This window comes from Bos indicus x Bos taurus, chromosome 3 (assembly GCF_003369695.1).
Source record: "Bos indicus x Bos taurus breed Angus x Brahman F1 hybrid chromosome 3, Bos_hybrid_MaternalHap_v2.0, whole genome shotgun sequence".
NCBI lineage: Eukaryota > Metazoa > Chordata > Mammalia > Artiodactyla > Bovidae > Bos > Bos indicus x Bos taurus.
Genome location: NC_040078.1, coordinates 62,773,490 through 62,794,927, shown reverse-complemented (window position 1 = coordinate 62,794,927; position 21,438 = coordinate 62,773,490). Strand labels below are relative to the sequence as shown.

General features: G+C 35.8%; 1 protein-coding gene across 2 annotated transcripts in view; it reads left to right on the top strand.

Annotated features, from left to right (window-relative positions):
- Nucleotides 1-21,438, top strand: part of ADGRL2 (adhesion G protein-coupled receptor L2) — a 716,223-nt gene that overhangs the window by 488,834 nt on the left and 205,951 nt on the right. The gene's annotated exons all lie outside the window — the stretch shown is intronic.

Here is a 21,438-nt window from a genome sequence, read left to right as displayed (position 1 = left end):
GTTTGCTCAGACTCACAGTCAATGTATTTTTTTGTCTGAAACCAGCATTCACCCTTGTAATAACAGCAATTTAGTTCAAAACTGTTGGCTCCTCTCAGAGATGAAATAGACAGGGGCCAAACAGGAAACCTAACAGAATGGTCTTCACTGGTCCCCAGAAACAGGAGGCAACATTTGGGGTGAGGGCTGCAGGGTCTGTGACTTTTTTTTTTTTTGGTTGGTGGTGAGGCAACAGAGCTGAGCTCCAGGAATCTTGTGTTTAGTCTGAAGTTACCATCATCCACCTGGGTGGGGGCTCCAGTTCTGTAGAAGAACTCAAAGACATTGTTATGCATATTTGAGTAGGAACCAGGACCCTGTCTGGAGGCTGTACTACCATTTGAGTATTTCTCTTGTTTCTGTATCCCCTCTCTTCCCTGATTAGCAATTGTTTGAATCCACCCTTTGGACCTCAGGGAAGGTCTAGGAGGCTGATTGAAGCCTATGTCCTACAGACAAGAAATGGAGAACACACAACAGATCTCTATTTCAGAGCCCCACAGAGTTCTACTTAGTTTAAATTTAGGGAACTAGGCAACTATGACTGTGATAACTTCCTGTGAAAATGGAGCATAGGACTGCTTCAGCCTGGAGTAGAGTATAGTATACTGAATTGGAAGTATTCCTGAGTTTTAAGTTCTAGATCTGAGTCTTGTATGATTAAAATCTCAATCCCTTGGTCTGCCATTTTGGTGTAACAGACCCAATTAGAAGTAGTTGGAGGAGTGATAACTGGAATTTAGTAGACAAATCTCATTTCTTTTTAGAAGAATAGGCCTGAAACCCAGTCTGGACCTGGCACTTCAGGGAGACTTGTAGCCAGGTAGCCAGTTGCCTAGTTTTATAAAAAGTAAGATTGCAGTTACTAGCTTCCAGCAGACATTGTTTTGAGAATGGTGGCATACAAGCCTGACATGACTCAGAAAACTCAAGTGTTCAGCAATACAAGGTCTAATCTGAAAGTACACCTATAGCATCACCCAGTTATTTCCCAGGATGTCTGAACCATAGCTACTCTATTTTGACTTTTAATTGTAAACTTTTCCTTAATAGCCAAAGCAGATTTCACCGTTAATGACGTCAGTGTTTCTCTAGGTATGAGAAGATGCAAGAACTGGGACTCATAAAATCTCCTGAAAATATATAACTATCTGAAGGTCTGTTCTGCCAGTTTTTTTTTTTTTTTTTTTTCCCAGAGCACAGAGTGCCTCATTCCTGATTTTCACCCCGAACTCCTTTCAGGGGCGTTGAAAGTCGGCAGTTGCAGTGGTCATGATTTAATCTTTGTAGATGTAGATGGCAAGTGTCAGTTTTCAGTTGGCAGAGCCCCTTTTTGCTCATAAACTTGACCATGATTCTGAGGGGGGCATTTCATGACCATTTTATCCCATGGTGCTGAGAATGTCCATTCTCAGGTTTGGCAAAGATTTTGTTCACAGGCCACCCAATGTGCTGTTACTGGACTAGGCCATAACACAGTATCCAAAATTCTCTGGACCACCAGTCTTACTAGCCTCTTGGTCCAGGAAAACATTTCCTCTTGTTGCTTCTTCCCATATGTAGTGTTACACTATTACCATCATCAATCTCATGTGGAACTATATAGTATCCTATCAGAGGCCTCCGTCACACATTTGGCAGTGTAAGAAACAGCAATTCTGTAAAACAGGTGAAATACAAATAATATAGCCAGCAGCATTAATAAAGTCACAAGTAAGACTTAAGAGCTTCCATTAGATGTATATCTAGGTATACAGTATATCATAGGTCATTGGACTTAGTCTACTCTGTACGAATTTTTATCTTCCAGGGAAATTATATATTGGCACTGTCTATAAGGCACATAGCCCAGTTTTCTAGTGTTACTAGACTGATTATCCTTAGTATGATTTAATTGTTTCCAACATTGAGGAGACTTTAAACCTAAATTACCATAGCCTGGTGTTATCTATATAAATCCATCTCATAATTGTGGGAGATTTTTTCTCCTTTGTTGAAACTTTGCTTGTTGCTCTGATTGAGCTTGAGTAATAGAAGAAAGCTCAAATTTATGGCCAGAGTCAGAGCAGGCATTATTAATTGGCCTGGTGAGAGGATCCCATCTAGTAATATCACAGTGACCTGAATATGACTATAATTTTTTTTAAGTAAATTTTCTCAGGGCCAACCAGTTAGAACCTTGCTTGTAGAAGGCAATGGCACCCCACTCCAGTACTCTTGCCTGGAAAATCCCATGGACGGAGGAGCCTGGAGGGCTGCAGTCCACGGGATCGCTGAGGGTCGGACACGACTGAGCGACTTCACTTTCACTTTTCATTTTCCTGCATTGGAGAAGGAAATGGCAACCCACTCCAGTGTTCTTGCCTGGAGAATCCAAGGGTTGGGGGAGCCTGGTGGGCTGCCGTCTATGGGGTCGCATAGAGTCGGACACGACTGAAGTGACTTAGCAGCAGTAGACAAATTTACCAAGCTAACCCAGAACTAGACACAGGTAATTGGCCACAAACCCAACAATTGGATTGATTTCTAAAACTAGCATAGGATCAGGCCTATGATAGAAAAGCATTTGATTTATATGCAAAGGTCTAAGAAGTCAAGAAAACATTATAAGTGATCATACGAATCAGGTCCAGCATCTCGGGCAAGTTGTCTACCTCTGATGTCATCTTCTCATCCTGGTGTAGAGTAGTTTCTCCTCTGTTTGAGCATCATTTTAAGGTGAGATCAGGTCAGCTGTCTTCTCTATAGACCAATCCAGTGTAGGGGCCTTTGGAAGTGGGAATTAATCTAAAAGTTAATTTCCCTTCAGTTTCGTGCATGCGCTAGTTAAGAGTACCTGATAAAAAAGTCCTTCCATCCAGGTTGGAGATAGTCCCTTAAATTATGTCTTTTTCCAGTTCTGGTTGCAGGTCATGAGGCATCTGATCTTCATCCAAAGATAGATTACTGAGATAAGCTTCAGAAACAAACTTAGGGTGTTCTTTAAGAATTCAATTAAATTTTACATTAATATCACATAACAGCAAAGAACTACCCAAGAAATGAGTCTTACTAGATGCAGACCTCCATTAAAAAACGGGTTTAACATTTTTTGAAATATCTTTTTCTCCCTAAAGTTACCCTCATTTTTATCAAATATAATCAAATTGAGGCTAGTTTGTTTGCAAAATAGGTCTGTTCTCACTAATTTTCATCTGATGATTTATATAATCATAATTGATTATAGACTTTTTATTTTGCTGAAACATTTATAGAGTCTCAGGCTGAACTTTTAAAATAAAACAGGGCTGGGAAATTCACTCCAAAGGCTTATCACAGATTTTGCCTAACAAATCTAGGTGAATTCTTTCCTTTTTAAGGTCTCAAAAATTCCTTGAGATTTTTGTACCTGTTAGTGAGATAACCTTCTTAATTCATTTGCTAAACTTACTGGAAACCTAAGAATTTCCAATTTCTGGAGGAGTCAGATAGAGAGAAAATATAATTGCTTTGTTTATAACGTATAATTTTACCAAGTTCAGTTCAGTTCAGTTCAGTCGCTCAGTCATGTCCGACTCTTTGCAACCCCATGAATCGCAGCACGCCAGGCCTCCCTCTCCATCACCAACTCCCAGAGTTCACTCAAACTCACGTCCATCGAGTCAGTGATGCCATCCAGCCATCTTATCCTCTGTTGTCCCCTTCTCCTCCTGCCCCCAATCCCTCCCAGCATCAGAGTCTTTTCCAATGAGTCAACTCTTTGCATGAGGTGGCCAAAGTACTGGAGTTTCAGCTTTAGCATCATTCCTTCCAAAGAACACCCAGGAGTGATCTCCTTTAGAAGGGACTGGTTGGATCTCCTTGCAGTCCAAGGGACTCTCAAGAGTCTTCTCCAACACCACACTTCAAAAGCATCAATTCTTCGGCGCTCAGCTTTCTTCACAGTCCAACTCTCACATCCATACATGACCACATAGCCTTGACTAGACAGAGCTTTGTTGGCAAAGTAATGTCTCTGCTTTTGAATATGCTATCTAGGTTGGTCATAACTTTTCTTCCAAGGAGTAAGTGTCTTTTAATTTCATGGCTGCAATCACCATCTGCAGTAATTTTGGAGCCCCCAAAAATAAAGTCTGACACTGTCTCCACTGTATTGTCATAATTAATTTGAGAGGAAGGCTTTCCCTACTCTCAGAAAACATTAGATTCAAACCTGTAATTTTTCAGAGAGAAACCATAAAAATTATAAGCATATTTGCTGGTTCATTCAGTCCTTTTGTTAACTTTTGTAAAGTCATCAGGTTTTCCATTAGAATACCAGGACATATGGACAGGGAGGCCTGGCGTGCTGCAATTCATGGGGTCGCAAAGAGTCAGACACGACTGAGTGACTGAACTGAACTGAACTGAACCAGGACATATCAGAATGTTAAGAATGCCATATAATTTATAGGATATCTGTATTAGTAATTTTATCATACATTATAATGAGTAGATTTATTACTCATTTGATAATTTTTTAATTTAATTTAACCAACCAAATAAACACAGTTTAATATCTCTCTTTGGGATGTTTCAGGGGCCCTCTGAAGAACCCCAAAGTTAGCTAGAGGTCAAAAATTTCAAAAGAATTCAATGTAGGAAGTTTTATTGAAAAGATCAATTGAAAGGGTTTAGAACATTTGATCAGATTTAGTCAATGGTGATGGGTGTATCATTCAGCTTGTTGATATGTCACAATGAGTGTAAATACCAAGGCTCAAGGTCTAGTGAAAGTCAGCTCCACCATCTTGGACCCAGTTGGCTCTAACCAGTTTTCTTATGGCTGTGTCATTCCTAACAAAATCCATTTATCTAACTAATTGTAATCCAATTTTAGAAAATCCTGATCATTCATAACTCTTTTTAGTATTTTTTTCATACCTTTTTTTTTTTTTTTACTGAAAGCACACTTCCTGCTTTTCTTTAGCAAACAAGAGCTAACTTTTATATTAGCACTTTACAGATTGGTGAGCATAAATACCAGTGATAATTTCTAAAACCCTTGCTTTCTTAAAATATTTTAGGATGGCACCAAACATTATTCATTTATAGTCCCAAATCTCTTTAGTTTTTCCGTAAAAGGAAATCAGTGTTTAGTAGTAAATGTTTCAAAATTTTATTTTATTTGGAAATGACCTAATTATTCAATAGACTTCCAATATTTAGTTTAGCACAACCCTTAGAAATTCAAGTTATGCCAATCTGGAGAGACTATTTTAGACAGATATTCCTAAAGCATAATTATTCATAATAAAGCTTATCTAAAAGCTCATATCTCATTTACTTTTTTATTAGAAGTTTCTTCACTCGAGGTAATTTCCTTGTTGACAAACTTGTAATAGATATGATAATATTTGACTTATATTAAACCTAGGTACAATGAAAATATTTTATTTAATATTAATTACTCTAAGACATGTCTATATCAGATAGGTCAACAAACAAACATTAATATCAGGTACTTAATACTGAATATTTACCAGTTTACATGAACCTGGAATTTATTGTTTAATTTATAATTATTTGATTTTTAAGCACTTACCTTTTTTTAAGCCAATTAAATAAAGCTCATTTACAAATTAACCTCAAAAATATTACCCAGAGACAAAGACATATCAAGACATAATTAGGCAGACACAATGCAAGATCTAGCTTCATTTTCTAAGCTTAGTCATGAATTAGATATTACAATATAAAATCTACTAGTTTATAAAAAACAGTTGGAATAAATAAAAAATTTAAAGGCTTTTCCCCATTTTCCCTCAGTCTCAGGTGTTAGAGATGGTTTACATAAATGTTCCTGAGAGCCCTGGTCCCAAGGCACAGGGAAAGAAAATCAAGTTCTAACAAAATGGCGGCAGGTCTAAACCAAATGGTGGCCAGACAAAACAAAATGGCCATCAAAAATTACAACACAGAACACAGAGTTAAAACACACATATAGACCTGGCAGTCCTGATCAGACACTCCCTTAAATACAAGAATACAGTCTCTCAGAAAACCTCCTATAAAGACACAGAACTTCAGATCCAAGTACTAACAGTGTAAATGAAAATATCTCAGGTCCTCAAACATTTCAAAGGGAGGAAAGGAAGCCAGGTTGAAAGAAGAAGGGGGAGGAGAAGGGAGAGGGGGGCAAAAGGGGTAGCCTTACAGACGTCTCCTACCACCTGCAGATACCCAGGCATTATGGGACTTTACCCTGGGCCTCCAGAGAAGGGAGGACTGGAACTCAGCCCTACCAGAAATCAGACCAATACAGAATCAGAATTCAGTTCTCTGCCAAGAGGAGGTGATCAGTCTCCAATCCTCAGCTCAGGCTGAGGCCCTTTGACCAGATTCCTGCATCCAGGACCGGGGGACTAGAGAAAAAGGGGAAGGATAGGAATGGTTAAGGAGAGGAAAGAGAGAGGGAAGGGGAGAGAGGTCAATAAAGTCTCTCGTTCCTTACCAGTCAGGGCACTCTGGCCAGTTGTCCATGTCAGGAGAGACCAGGAACAAAAAGGTCCCAGTTGCGGCCGCTGGGTCTGGTCCATTGGCAGGTACTCCACTGAGTACCCCGAGTGGTCAGGATGTCAGTTGCAGGGAAGAAGAGTCCCACCAGAGTCGCCACCCCTTCCAGGGCCCGAAACTGGGCTCTTGTCTAACACTCAGAAATGAATTGTTTCAATCAGTGTGCTTCCCCTAACAGATTCATCACGTGTCAGAATCAAGGGCCATTCACTTAAAGATGAAATATCTAGACCCTCTGCTTTTACGATGAACCAATTGTGGCGTAAAAAGTTAGTTGACTTTTCCACAGTCTCACAGTTTGTTAGGGACAGTTACTGTGAGAAAAGGTGATTTCTTCCTTAAGTCAGTAAATTTCACCCCTACTATGTTAGCTTCCATTTATAGCCCAGAGGCTTATTCTCCTTCTGTGAAATCCAAATAATAGTATCTACCACCCTTTCTACCTCACACCTTGTTGTGAGAAGGGAAGGAGATAATAGGTGTGTAATAATAGTGGCTGTATAAGGTGGTATTATGATGATACTGATTTTAATGACTTAATCTGTAGGTTTCTCTGGAGTTTTTTTCCCTTCTTAAGTGATTTGCATTTTTAAATTTAAATCTGTGGTGAAATGTGCTTACTTTGTTAAAGATTCACACCAAATTGTAGGCTGCATCCCACAGAAGAAAGAGCCTGAGTTCTGGCATGCCTGAGATCAAGATGGTAATCTTTATTTCCTTATTCAAGGGATACATGATAATGTATCCTTTTAACTTCTTTAATTTTAGTTTTCTCACCTGTTAAAGGCTACACATTCCTATCTTTTATTGTTATGAAAATTGATACAAAAAGCCTAAATATCACTGATAATTTTAATTTTTTTTTTCCTGTTTGGTTTTTCTCCTTATTCCTCAGATTTTGAGCTTCTTGATGGCACACACAATTTATTTATCCTTGTATTCCTATGGTTTTGCACTCAGGAGCTACACAGTATGTTTGTTAAATGAATTATTTACCAAGGTGAACAACACAGAGTGGGTCTGAGGGTAGCAGCATTTTGTAAGTCAGTGTTTTTCCAATTCTAAACAGCACAACACTGAGTTTTGTAGAGGTACTTCAGGAGCTGCTAAAATTAGTAATGAGGGCATAACTGAGAGTGAACTGCTCGCCTTTATCTTGCTTTAATCAGAACAGAAATATTTGTTTCTTATTAATATATTGGGCTGCGATATAAGATTGTTTTCAGAGGAAAAGGTTCTCAGCTAAAGGAAAATTGAAGCAAGGCTTTAGAGTCTTAAAAATCACATCTCCTAATACTTCTTTTACCATTAGGCATCTTAGGCAAGTTAACCTTTCTTCGTCACAATTTCCTCATTTATCATAGGACTTACAGCATTTCAGGCTGGTTATAGATGGGCAGGAAGATATCATATGCATAACAGTTATTTCCCAATGTATTCAGCCAAGAATACCAAAGTAAGGAATTCCCCTGCATCCCAGTGATTATGATTCCATGAGCTCACTGCCTGGGTCCAGGTTCAATCCTTAGTGGGAGAATTAAGATTGCACGAGCCACACGGTGCAGCCAAAACCAAAACAAACCAAACCAAAGTGGTTCTACCCGGTTCCAGGTGGCCGCTTGCATCAGGAGCAGGTGCATGCAGGCACTGCGTACCATGGCTTGGCTTCTCTCTTCTTTGGTTTCCCTATGAACCACACCACTGCCAAGGACACTGTTGCTGGGTTGAAAACCACAGTTTTCCAAAACTCAAACTGGTCACTCTAGAAGAATTTATACTCGTGGCCTGGGTACTTCTATGTGGGAAAATGCTTTTAAACATCAGGCTCTCCCAGTTCTAGAACCAAATTAGCACAAGCAAGAAAACCTCCTGTAGGCAGAATGGGGAGGAAATGGCAAAGTCCCTGAATAGTATGTCTGCCTCCAGCTTCAGTGTTCACATCTCCCTGGAAGTTTACTTGGAAAATTAAATAAAGTAGGGGTAAAACTGTAGTATTTAGTAATGTGTAAATGGTTGGGCTTGGGAACCTATAGATCAGAACAGATGCTGGCCATAAACTACCAGCAAGCTTTGCCAAGGCTTGCCAGCTGAATGAGAGACCTAAAATGAAGCAATATTAAAATGTCTTCATATCTGACACAAAGATGGTTCTTGACTAATGTTCATCTCCTATCCTGCTTCCCTTGTCTCTTGAACAAAATCCAGTAAAAATTAAACAAAATGGTAAATCCAAGAAGACATCCCCAAATAATCCAAGAAGTCTAGCTTATTATCTTAGTAGTACAATATATGAATAAGGGGATAATTTCTAACACTGAAATTCACTCTGTGGTCTACAGTAAAATAGGTATATTGAAAAATTAATTGTAAACTATTCCCTGAATCAGAACCCACATGTTAAATAATAGTATAGTATATCTTAGTTATATACAGTAGGGCCATCGTCTGTCTTCTGAGTTTATCAGTTTCCTTGCTAGGAAGAGTTAATTCATTTAATTTAGTTATATTCTGTCAGTTGCTTTAAGGCAATGTTTCCCAGGGTTGGCAGTAGAAATGGGGAACACCTTCCTCATTTTGAACTTGAACCTTTTTCTCCACTCCCTCAAGTCCTTCCAAGATTTTGGTGCCTTTCTTCCTACTAAGAATTTGCCAGAATGAGCCTTTGGAAGTGTGCATACAATACACTAGGTAACTTGGCTCAGGAAAAAGTAAAACTAACCGTTGCAGGGTAGAGGTAAGGGGGTGGAGATGTCTTATTGTTGTTAGAGCAAAAGAGAAAAGAAAGAAGACATCTATGGAGCAGACGAACTGTATCAACTCAACAGCAGAGAAGACAGGGTCGAGAGGGCATGGACCAGAAGTAGAGAAGAGATGGAAGGACAAGTAATTGACCAACTTCACCATTCAGTCAGGCTTCTCTCTAGTCTCCCCATCAGGTCAAACATTTGCTTAGCATTGGGAATCTTATAGCAGCTTTTCTCTTTATGGGGCTGCTAAAAAGACTAAACATAAATTTAAGTGGTGGAGGTGCTCAGTCACGTCCAACTCTGCAACCTCATGGATTGTAGCCCACCAGGCTTCTCTGTCTATGGAATTTTTCAGGCAAAAACACAGGAGTAGGTTGCCATTTCCTACTCCAGGGGATCTTGCTAACCCAGGGAGCAAACCCGTGTCTCTGCATCTCCTGCACTGGCAAGTAGATTCTTCACTGCTGTGCCACTTCGGAAGCCCAAATCTAAGGTTATCATACATAAAGGCATATGTTGCCTCTATTGACTTTTCCTGCTCTTTTACTTTCCAATCCTTATTTTCTCTTTGCCTTACCATTCTTAGTTACTTTTTATTTTAATGGAGGTATGAAAGTGAAAAGTGAAAGTAACTCAGTTGTGTCTGACTCTTTGAGATCCCATGGTCTGTAGAGTCCATGGAATTCTCCCGGCCAGAATTCTGGAGTGGGTAGCCTTTCCTTTCTCCAGGGGATCTTCCCAACACAGGGATTGGACCCAGGTCTCCTGCATTTCAGGTGGTTCTTTACCAGCTGAGCCACAAGGGAAGCCCTAATGGAGGTATAGTTGATGTAAATATTATATATGTTTCATGTGTATAACACACTGATTCACAATTTTTAAAGGTTATATTCCATGTGTAGTTATAAAATATTTTTTTATATTCTGTGTTGTACAATGTATCCTCATGGCTTATTTATACATAGTAGTTTGTATCTCTTTATCCCTTACCCCTATCTTGTCTCTCCCTTCTTCCCTCTCCTCATTGGTAACTACTAGTTTGTTCTTTATGTGTGAGTCTTTTTCTTTTTTGTTATATTGAGTTAATATAAGTGACTAACTTGTTTTATTTTTTAGATTGCACACATATATGGTATCATACGGTATTTGTCTTTCTCTGTCTGACTGGTTTCACTTTAGCATAATAACCTCTAAGTCCATCCATACTGTTACAAACGGCAAAATTTTATTCTTTTTTATGCCTGAAGAGTATTCTATTGTATATATGTACCATATCTTCTTTATCAATTCAGCTGTTGATGGACACTTAGGTTGCTTCCATATCATGGCCTTAGTTATAGTTGTTAATGCCTATAAGTCTTTGTAAATTATTTTTGGACTGTGAAGGGTTATAAGTCAACAAATATGAATTAGGATTCTTATAAGACAATCTTTAATTGTATTTAAGTCTTATAAAGTATAAGTTTAACCAGATTATCTTCTTATGGATTTAAGGAAAAACAAACCATTTATACTAATAACAAAAAAAAAGAATGGAAATCGTAAGCTATGAACATAACTAAGAGCAAGTGGACTCTTCAAATTGCTAACAAAATAAACCAAAGTACCAACAAGAACACTGACATACATATCATAATACATTTCTATGTAGTCAATATAAAGCTGTATAGTTCAAAATATACTTCTGAAATTCTTTGTTTTAATATAATTCATGTGGAAAAGATGTAAGAATGTTCAAAATTGTTCCTCAGCAGTTCATACAATTTTAGGCATTGATGTAGCAGCATTTTGAATAATTGTCAAAGAAGGAAATGGCAACCCACTCCAGTGTTCTTGCCTTGAGAATCCCAGGGACGGGGGAGCATGGTGGGCTGTCGTCTATGGGGTCGTACAGAGTCGGACACGACTGAATCGACTTAGCAGTCTTATGGTATTGATTATATCAAAATAATAGCAAATATTTAAGGACTTACTATGTGCCAGGTACTGCCTGTATTAGTTCATATAACACAATACTACTAAGTACATGTAATTATTATTCCCATTTTATAAATAAGAAAAGAAAATAATGGTTAAAGATGAGCTTCTATAACTTATGCAAGGATAGACAGCTTGAAAGTGGTGGAGCTGGGATCTGAACCCAGGTGGCTTGGTCCAAATTTTAAACTTTTAAGTTACTTTGCTTTTGTGAAAACAAAAAACAAAAAAACCATTTTTTAAAAGACCATCTTAAAATTAGCATTAACCAAAGTTAACAGTTAAAACTGGACATGGAACAACAGACTGGTTCCAAATAGGAAAAGGAGTATGTCAAGGCTGTATAGTGTCACTCTGCTTATTTAACTTATATGCAGAGTACATCATAAGAAACGCTGGGCTGGAGGAAGCACAAGCTGGAATCAAGATTGCTGGGAGAAATATCAATAACCTCAGATATGTAGAAGATACCACCCTTATGGCAGAAAGTGAAGAACTAAAGAGCCTCTTGATGAAAGCGAAAGAGGAGAGTGAAAAAGTTGGCTTAAAGCTCAACGTTCAGAAAACTAAGATTATGGCATCCAGTCCCATCACTTCATGGCAAATAGATGGGGAAACAGCTGAAACAGTGGCTGACTTTATTTTTCTGGGCTCCAAAATCACTGCAGATGGTGATTGCAGCCATGAAATTAAAAGACGCTTACTCCTTGGAAGGAAAGTTATGACCAACCTAGATAGCATATTCAAAAGCAGAGACATTACTTTGCCAAAAAAGGTCTGTCTAGTCAAGGCTATGGTTTTTCCAGTGGTCATGTACGGCTGTGAGAGTTGGACTGTGAAGAAAGCTGAGCGCCGAAGAATTGATGCTTTTGAACTGTGGTGTTGGAGAAGACTCTTGCGAGTCCCTTGGACTACAAGGAGATACAACCAGTCCCTTCTATAGGAGATCAGTCCTGGGTGCTCATTGGAAGGACTGATGTTGAAGCTGAAACTCCAATACTTTGGCCATCTGATGCGAAGAGCTGACTCATTTGAAAAGACCCTGATGCTGGAAAAGATTGAGGGCAGGAGAAGAAGGGGACAACGGAGGATGAGATGGTTGGATCATATCACTGACTCAGTGGACAGTAGTTTGGGTGGACTCCGGGAGTTGGTGATGGACAGGGAGGCCTGGAGTGCTGTGGTTCATGGGGTTGCAAAGAGTCAGACATGACTGAGTGACTGAATTGAACTGAACTGAAAGTTAAGGGAATTTATACTTTATAAGGCCCTTTTCAGATCTTTTTCAGCTGATCTTTTTCAAGGTGAGGGAGAAGAAAAGGTTAATCTTCAATATAGTCTTATTTTTCAAAAGTAACATCTGTGGCTTTTTTTTGAAAGGATATGTCAAGCCCTTCAGTGGCGATGTTTCAAAAACTTTTGCAAAGTGATTGAAAATGGTATTTACCAAATACTTGACTACACCAACTTGTAGAATTTTAAGAAGTGAATATAAATAATTTCACCTAGGAATAGCCGTATGCGATGCTTATTAAAAGCATCCAGAAAAGAAATCCCACTTCTTAATGTATGTATGTTATTAAGAGTCAAAGATAACAGTAAAACTATTTCATACTTTTTAACACGGACACAGACTAAATTAATTGGCCAAATTAATTATTCAATTTTATGAATTAAATATATCTTTTATTTTATAATTTGGCAGGAAAAGTGAAAAGGAAGGAAAGATAAAATTTTTTAAAAAAGAAATGCTGAAATTACTGGAAACTCAATTTTCTTTTCATCATTTAGAAGCACACTGTAGTGAAAAACAAAAGAACACTTCTAATATGAAGGAGATTCAATCATATATGCCAATATCTGTTTCTAGGTACAGGAAATGATTTGTGATGATTTTCTTTTAAATGGTGTCTATTCTAACAACTGACTGATCTAACTGTTCTAATAGTCTTAATGGTGAAGCTGCCTAGATAGTTCTTTAATAAAATAAAATGCTAGGCAGGTGTTTGTGCACTTTAAGAAAAGAACAGTTAGTTAAAAATTTTATAAAGCTGTTATGACTTGGGCACAAAAGTCTTTTTAGAATGGATATATTACCTGGGATTTTTAACTGATACAAAGGATATTATGCAAATAATATCATTTATAGGAATTTTTAAATACAAGCATGTTTAATGCAAGTGATTTTCACTTTGTGGAATAATTTATTATGATCACATTTTCTAGTTTGCATACTTATATAAAATAAAGTTATATTCCATGGGAAAATGTTTTGACCTATAATCATAATTCATAAATAAAAATACAAAATAAAATAAAATAAAAATAATGATAGTACAAGTAATACTAAAAATAAGAAACACACATTTGCAATAGTAAAAAAAAAAAGATTCTAACTCAGGTTCAATAGATAATCTCAATTCTAAATAAATAGTCTCCTTTGAAAAGTATAACTTTAAGGAAGAATATTTTTGAATATATCTGAGACCATCAATTACTTTTAATAATTTTTAGTAAAAGCTTAGCTTGTTTGCTTTAAAACATTTCGTACTTAATGGTTTCTGCTAAATTAGCATGTCTTAATTATTTGTTTAACTAGCAAGTCTTCTGAACTATATGTATTAGTCCTTAAAAGGGTGTTTATTTTCATTTTTTTGGTTGAAAAAGACTGGTTCCTTTCATTTTTTTCTCCACTGGTGAACTATACTTATGGGATATTAGGTAATACAGAAGAATCAAAACAATCATTTGGTAATGCCAAGGTTTTGTCTCATGTAGGGAAACTAGACTGGTCTCAGAAAGAAAATAAATTGCAACAGTAAACATCAGTGGAAGAGTGGTGGAAAGTGGTTTCAAGTGATGAGTAAAAGAGAAAATTATTACATGTAAACATAAGTAGAGAGGATTAAGCCAATCAGTAAGAATAAGGAGGGCACTATAACTTTATTATTGAGCTATGTAGTAAGTGCACAGATGAGTTAGTGTACATGGAAAACCTAACAAAAAAGGACTATGACTACTATTTAATATATTTTCTCATAACTTAAAATGCATATTAACAGTATATGAATATCACACATTTGTTTACATATAAATTACTGGTCACTGCAGCTCAAAAATTAAAATATTTAACATGAGTCAATAAAAAATGTTAGTAAGTGAAGAACAGTTGGGTGAAATATATAGTCCTCTTCATTTGTGATTCCATTTCCCACTTTACAGAGATAATAGGTGAAGATACATTTCACTTTTTCTGAATGCCACTGTTAAAGGAGAACATAAACAAACAAACAAAAAATCACAAATTGGTTGACTCCTGGCACAAGATACTGCCTTGGTTCTAAGAAGGTAATAAGGAATAGTGGACAGTGTGGTGAGTCCAAGAGTGAATCTTTTGTTTGAAAGAGAACGCTTCTCCTGCTGAGGGTTGCTATGAGGTATTCTACATCAAGAGGAGAGTAAAAAAGCTGGCTTAAAACTCAACATTCAAAAAATTAAGATCATGGCATCTGGCCCCATCACTTCATGGTAAATAGATGGGAAAACAATGAAAACAGTGAAAGACTTTTTTTTCTTAGGCTCCAAAATCACAGTGGATGGTGACTGCAGCCATGAAATTAAAAGACTCTTTGTCCTTGCAAGGAAAGCAATGACAAACCTCTACAGCATATAAAAAAGCAGAGACATTACTTTGCTGACAAAGGTCCATCTAGTCAAAGCTATGGTTTTTCCAGTAGTCATGTACAGATGTGAGAGCTGGACCATAATGAAGGCTGAACACCAAAGAATTGATGCTTTCAAACTATGGTGTTGGAGAAGACTCTTGAGAGTCCCTTGGACTGCAAGGAGATCCAACGAGTCCATCCAAAAGGAAATCAACCCTGAATACTCATTGGAAGGACTGATGCTGAAGCTGAACAATACTTTGGCCACCTGATGGGAAGAGCCGACTCATTGGAAACGACCCTGATGCTGGGAAAGACTGAAGGCAGGAGAAGGGATGATAGAGGAAGAGATGGCTGGATGGCATCACCAACTCAATGGACCTGAGCTTGAGCAAACTCCAGGAGATGGTGAATGTCTGGGAAACCTGGTGTGCTGCAGTCCATGGAGTCACAAAGAGTTGACACAACTGAGTGACTGAACAACAATTCTATGTCAAAAGTTGCTGGACCTACCCCTGCTCCCCTCACGCCCTTCCCAACCACCCTCCCCCAGCCCACACAAGCTGAAAATCCAACTTTAACTGAAGCCTTTCAATTTTTAAAAGTTGACAAAAAGTAGATTAAAAATAAAACACTGTGTGGCCCAACACCTATGGGGCTAATAAATTACTTTTGTGGTTAGATTTTACATAAAATCTGTTACATAAATAGATTTATTTAAAAGATTTTATATAATATATGACCTCTATTATGTGCTGTGCTAAGAGCTGGGCATATAAACTTTAGTGTCATTTTAAGGAGCTTACTATTTGGTAGGGGAGGAATAAATCAATAAATACAGTGATGTGTGTAGTAAGTGCTATGATAATCAATGGTCAATTGATGGTCCTTCAACACTGAAAAATTCTATGTCATCAAAGAAAGATAAAATAATATTCAATATGATTTTCTTAGATAAAAAAGTACTATCCTAATATATTTTGGAAAGATTAAAAAAGAAAATGGAATGTAAACAAAAAGAAACAATATTTAAAGTATCAGCGGGAAGTCAGAACATCTTCCTTGATAATTTTGATTAATTAATATACTCTAACATTGCTGGTGATGAAGGAAAAAATTGATAAAAATTCTTTTTGGCTCTTGAATATAGGGTTCCAGTCTTTGCTTAGTGAATCATAAGTGAACTAAAATGGAAGTATGGTACCTTTTACCATAATGTAGAAGATGTCAGGGATTTTGCTTTTAAATAAGACCAAAGTGCCAGGGTGCAAAATATAACCCTTGAAAAGTTCCATGTAAGTCTTCTGATTCAAATTTCTGAGGTTCCCTAGAAACATCTTTACCTTATAAAAGTTGTTGAGACAGAAGCATTTGAAGGGAGAAGAGGTGTTCTAGGTAAAATGGAACAATCAACTTTACAACTTCTCTGAATTTAAAAACTCAAATGCAATAATTATTTTTCTGTCTTCCTTGATATACTTCCTATCTCCCCAATATACATAGACACAAACACACACAAAGATAATTAATGGTGCTAGAAACTACTTGAACATTTAATCTATATTTGTGTTTCTCTTTACTTAAAAGCACACATACACACAAACAATATTATCAAATTAATTTTTGGAAAACATTTAAATTTCATTTTAATCACTAATTTGTGTAGATATTAAAATATTTACATATGATCTATAAAAATAATTCAATAAATTGGCTAAACAGATTTGTTAAGATTTACATGCATATTGTTTATATGTACACTTGTGATAAGTACATTTGCACAAGATTTCTAGATTGTTTGACTTTACAATATCTGTATCAGCAAAGCAGTGCTTTAATGTTTGTACAACAAGCAGCTGCCTTATTAAACTAAATATTATAACAGTATTTATGATTATAGGATTCTAACTCATTTATTCCATAAATGCTTTCCAACAACCAATTATAGCTCAGGCTCTTTGTTAAACAGTAAAGAAGACACTATTCTTAAAAAATCGAGAGTTGGAGAAATGATTAAAAAAAAAAACCCAAAAACTGCTTCGATTGGTACATACACTTCTAAGCAGTATGATATCACTTACTGAATCTTACAACTTGGAGGTATTTGGGGGAGTATTTACATTTTCTAGATACAAGAACATGGGTAGGGAAGACGGTGCTTCCAGAGAAATTTAGAAAGCAGTTTTACACAGAACATTTAAAAGACTACTGTCTCCCCAATAGTTCATGGTGCTACTTTGGTATATCAGGGACTTTATAAAAGTTGTATGAGAGTGCTGAGGGATTCTTTCCTCTTTACTAAGGTTTTGCTTTCCTGGTGGCTCAGAGGTTAAAGCGTCTGCCTGCAATGCGGGAGATCTGAGTTCAACCCCTGGGTCGGGAAGATCCCCTGGAGAAGGAAATGGCAACCCACTCCAGTATTCTTGCCTGGAGAATCCCATGGACGGAGGAGCCTGGTGGGCTACAGTCCACAGGGTTGCAAAGAGTCGGACAGGACTGAGCGACTTCACTTCACTTACTAAGGTTTGAGTATTGTAAGGGGCATACACTGGGTTTCTCTGATAGTTCAGTTGGTAAAGAATTCACCTGCAAGGTAGGAGACACCGGTTCAATTCCTGGGTTGGGAAGATCCGCCGAAAAAGTGATAGGCTACCCACTCCAGTATTCTGGCCTAGAGAATTCCATGGGTACAAGATGTTATGGTGATATATATGGATGGTTGGACAAGTGGGAGAATCCAGAGAAGACCAAGGCTTTACATTTTACTACACGTCACGAGCACAGATTGAGATTTTCACTTGTGTAAAGTTAGTACTGTCCTGGTAAATTAAAGTTATATGAAATTTGTTGAAAAGATGGGTCACAAAATTAAAATAAAACCCAAATGAACCCACAGAACCCTAACAGAGAGGAGAACAGTGCTGCAAAGAATAAACTAGATGAAGTCCAGTAAAAAGTTGACTTAGATAAAAACAACATATATATGATAGAAAACTTGTTCTGTTGTGTGCAGGAGATAAGCAACTGAAACTTATTTTCTGGCATGTTTAAAAATAAAATTGAAGATAACTTGTGGCAAATTTATTCCATAACTTCACTAAAGTTGGGGGAAAATCCAGTGGTTCCACTATTTTTTTATAAGTAAAAATGCATATTCAAAGGAAAAAAAAAATAATAAGATCTATTTGAGAGAAAATGTTGTGAAGTACCTGTCTGAAGAAATAGTATATAGTTAAAATTCCTGAATGCCATGCATATTAAACATATTATTTAAATCTTTATGTCCTAATTATTTTTGTGTATTTGCTTATAAATTTTTATGTATATTCTTATTTATTTTCCATGTGAATTTGCCCTTTGTTTCCACAGATGATATATTTCTCTGGGGAGGGAGTATAGTAGCACCTAGAGCACCGAATGGGGGAAAGCAGATTTTCTTAGCGTTGAATAATTGCTTTTATTATCCTAACAGTTTGAAAAATATGTCAGCCTACTATCTCAGTAAAAATGCAAAATTAAAAATGAATATAGAAAATAACATGCATGTTTCTCTGACATTAAATCACCCTTTTGTACCAAATGTAGCACAAATGGCCCTTAAAGGGCGGGGCAGGGGGATGTCCTGTGCAAATAGTGGGTGATCAAAGAACACATGGGCAGCTACACTCAGTGACACTGGTGGTGTCAAGGACAATGTATTCTGAATTCTATTTTGTATTTCTTCTGTGATGTTGTGCCAGAACACAAATATATAGACACAGATATATACATATATGTGCTCATATATATATATATTTTACAGAATTTAAATAATTCACTCAAATAAATTATTTAAATGATTTAAAAATTCTTTTGTCAAACAGATTAATGGAACCTTCTTATTCAAAAGATAAATCATTTTATATGAAGTGGCAAAGACTTCAAGGGCTAATAAAGGTTTTATGAGAGATAAACTTTTAATGAATTAATATTCTTGCATGTAGTTATTTTCTATAAACATAAATATATACACAAATGCTTACAATGATATATCAACCTTTTTGACTGATTTTTAAGGAACCAGTATCCACAGTGTTAAAAATAATGTATTTTTATAGATTTGATTTTTAGAAACTGATGGATTATAATTCACAAAACAAAGTAGAAGGAAATTTAAATAACAGTGCTATACATGTTATTATTTGTGGAATGAGATAAAATAAACCTCTTTCTATTTGTAACCAAATGAATCCAGTAATCATTTGTCTTGAGCAATTTTATATATGCCGTTTTCTAGGGCTTGAAATGTGTTTGGCACTTAAGTCTTTTTGCTGTGTAGGTCTTAATCAGAAATATATTTTGCTCTAGAAAATTATGGTGAACTAGTATTTGTATAACAAGACCTTAAGACCCTGGGAAAATTTTTAAGGATTTTTATGAATCTCAGTACACATTCTTCAGCTAAATTTTGGCATAGTTTCAATTGAGACTCCAGTGAAATTCAATTGGTTTATTTTATAATTAAAAACAAGGAAATCATAGTAACAAAAATATATAATGTATAGCACTAGTGTTTATAATAGAAACATCCATAAAGAAAGAAACATGTTCTAACTTTTCTCATTATTCCAAAGGGAATTGCATCTTTAATCACACAAAGCACAACTGCTTTCTAATTTTGTTTAAAGTGTTTCAGTACTTACAAAAACCAGATCAGGTTATTGTAAATCTAGAGCAAATTAGAATCCCTGGCCTCTGCTCAGCTCTATGTAAGGGTTCTATGTAAATCATAAATTTAATGGCATACTAAGACACACATCTGTTTCAGTTTTGTAGAAGTTAATAATCTAACTACAGAGTATTTAAACACTTCTTTCATTAACTGGAAAACTGAGTCAAAGATAGATTTCCCTCAGTGATAAGGTGTAACAAGTTACCTCCAAATTTTGATAAGCTATAAATTTACCTAAACAGTTAAAGAGTTCTCTAAAGATTGAATTTAGTATCTATTTTGACATCACATGATTTCCTCCTGTATAGAAATATTCAACATAAACAAACTGGTCAGCGTTATCATCTCAAATCTATATCTGCATAAATTTTTTTGATTTATATAAATCATATTTAAAATCATTTTGTTATAGGGCACCGGAGAGAAAGTAAATATTGAGCAATTATATGAAATGTCAAAAATCATTTTAAAAAATATTTTTCAGATTCCTTATTTGATTATCCATAAGTTTATTTTAACATGATAAATGATAGTCTTCTGGGGATCCATATTATTTAAAAATAGGTTACATTCTTTGATTTCTGGAATATTTACATTTTATAGCTGGAAGTTTTTTCTCTGATTTTATTTTAACAAATTCAATTATTTTCTCTGATTTTAACAAACTATAAATATTTTTCATGTTATTTCCATGACATCTTCCTTGAGATATGCCACTTCATATATAGCAGTAACAGCATATTTGCATAAATTATTGCATTTCAATTATCATTATATAATAAACAGGAAATTAGCTTTTTTTGCAGTGTAGTCCACATTGTCTGAACAAGAAATATATGTGGTTTGAATTTGGGTCATTAAATTCAGGTAGTAAAGACATAGTACTAATTAAATTGGTGTCATAAATTACATTCCCATAATGAGGGGGAACACTCTTTTAATGCAATAATATTCCTCTTAAGTTATATTGTAGATATGTGATTTTTGGTAACCAGTACAGTTGGATAAGAGATGTGTTCAGTACAGCACATCCCTATCACTGAATCAAAATCATTCAAAGAATATATTATCCACCTGATGGTTTGACAACTTTTTAATGTAGAACAGCTGGAGAGATTATTTATATGTTTTTATTGTTTCACCTAAACCAAAATTTCTTCATTAAATATCACGCAACAAAACCTTATCATTACCAAATCATTCAGTACTTCTTTGAGATGCAGACTACATTTTAATGTGATTCTAAATTTGGATACTGATTTAAAAAAAAAAGATTCTTTTCTAATGCACTTTACTTATCACAAAAACATATGCCTATTACATCATTGTTTGGTCTAGGACCTAAGTGATGGATTTCATAGTGACTTTAAGTATGTATTGTAAAAGAGTTACAATAAGTTGAAAACCTAATTATAAAGATTTAAATTATTCTTGAAAATAGAGATGGCAACATTGTATTATCTTATCAAGAAACTATGATGAGAACTAGGTTGAGAAGAAAAACCTTTGCAAATTGCTGTTCTAGTTTCCATATGCTCAAACTTATTTTTATTAAAATATATACAACAAATAAAGGTCTTTTAAAAATAAAAAAGATGAGTTAAAAAATAACCACCATATTAATTAGAGAACAAAATAATGAATAATGTTAGTAACAGCTAATATATATGATCAGAAAAATCAAAAAGTCCAGGTCAAACATTTCCTGTTACATCATTATAGATGATCAAATATTTTCAAAACTGAAACAATTTTGTGTTTAAAA